At 37.5% G+C, this 1777-nt stretch overlaps 1 non-coding gene across 1 annotated transcript; it reads right to left on the minus strand.

The window, feature by feature from the left end:
- Positions 1–1387: 1387 nt before the first annotated feature.
- Positions 1388–1494, minus strand: LOC127077575 (small nucleolar RNA R71). The gene has a single exon (XR_007787370.1). It is a non-coding gene; the product is annotated as a small nucleolar RNA R71 (small nucleolar RNA).
- Between the last annotated feature and the right edge of the window lie 283 nt (positions 1495–1777).

A 1777-nucleotide genomic window follows, 5' to 3' on the forward strand; every position in this document is an offset into this window, starting at 1 on the left:
TCATTAAGTTTTTGGCGCCGTTGTCGGGGACTGTTGATAACTTCAACAAGGTAATTGTGCAATGTTTTTAAATTTTGTTTTATTCTTGTTTTCTCATAAATTGTTTAATTACAATGCTACTGAGGTATTTCTTGTTTGTGTATGGGCAATTCAGGATCAGAATTGACACCGTTTGATCCCGCATTTAAAAGGACTGCATGTGCCATCACGAGAGCAGTTAGAGAAGCGACTCTAACTCAAAGGACGTTAGTAGAAGAAAATTCACTAATTTCTTCAAACTCCGAAGAGGAAATCATCATGGCAGACGTACCACCACCACCCATTATGGGGGACTACTGCAAAAGGACTGATGAAGGACAAATTTCTATATGGTTTGTAGTGGAAAACTCTGCTAACTTTGACATAAAAAAAATTGCGCTTTCAGGTTGAGAGACAATTCGTTCAACGAGAATGAAATTCAAGACCTGTGGGAGCACCTTGATCACATCTATGAAACAACCTCAATGTGTAGGCTAACTGATGTCACTCAAGATCAAGTCAAGCTGATGCTGTTTAGTTTCTCACTAATTGGAAGAGCTAAATATTGGTTGTTTTGCCTTCCAAATGGAACTATCTGGACATGGAAAGAGCTGGAGGATAAATTCTTTGAGATATCTTTTACAATCACTCAGTTTGCTGAATGAAGAGATGAAATCACAAACTTTGAGCAGCAGGAAACTGAATCTTTGTATGACTCATGGGAAAGGTTTAAACTTTTATAACGTATGTGCCCAAATCAGAACATGAATAACGTGGAGCAAATGAATAATTTTATTAAAGGTTTCAAGGGTCAAACATGCATACTTCTAGATGCTTCTGCGGGAGGCACAATCAGAACCATGACAGGTTAATAGGTTAAGGACTTGATTGAAAGGATGTTCTTAAATGAATATTGTTCAAACAGTGAAAGATGAGTGAAAACTGAAACTGTGGGCACACCAAAAGGTATGTTATCTATTGATACTCATACCAAACTTTTAACTCAAATTGAATTATTGAATAAAAAGCTAGCAGAAAACAGCTTTAGTCAAGCTAATGTGAGTTAGGTACAAGCACTGAAATGTAATTTCTGTGGAGAGGGACATGCAAATGGAATGTGCTCTTTGGAAGGTTCGACAAGAATGAAACTCGAGACCCGTGGGAGCACCTTGCTCACATCTATGAAACAACCTCAATGTGCAGGCTAACTGATGTCACTGAAGATCAAGTTAAGCTGATGTTGTTTAGTTTCTCGCTAATTGGAAGAGCTAAATATTAGTTGTTTTGCCTTCCAAATGGAACTATCTGGACATGGAAAGAACTGGAGGACAAATTCTTTGAGATATCTTTTACAATCACTCAGTTTGCTGAATGAAGAGATGAAATCACAAACTTTGAGCAGCAGGAAACTGAATCTTTGTATGACTCATGGGAAAGGTTTAAACTTTTATTACGTAGGTGCCCAAATCAGAACATGAATAACATGGAACAAATGAATAATTTTATTAAAGGTTTCAAGGGTCAAACATGCATGCTTCTAGATGCTTCTGCGGGAGGTGTAAGACCCTAATTTTGACCCTAAGATCCCTCATAGCATCATATCATTGCACATTGCATTTGCCTCAAGGATCATAGCATCTTGGCTCCTTACCCTAGGGTGGGACTTGTGTAAGTTGGTTTGAGACCACCAAGCATGCTTGAATTGTATATTATTGCTTCTCTTATTTTTTTTAATAACCAAAAGTACAAAAATATGTCA

The sequence above is a fragment of the Lathyrus oleraceus genome, chromosome 4, assembly GCF_024323335.1.
Source record: "Lathyrus oleraceus cultivar Zhongwan6 chromosome 4, CAAS_Psat_ZW6_1.0, whole genome shotgun sequence".
NCBI classification, from domain to species: Eukaryota; Viridiplantae; Streptophyta; class Magnoliopsida; order Fabales; family Fabaceae; genus Lathyrus; species Lathyrus oleraceus.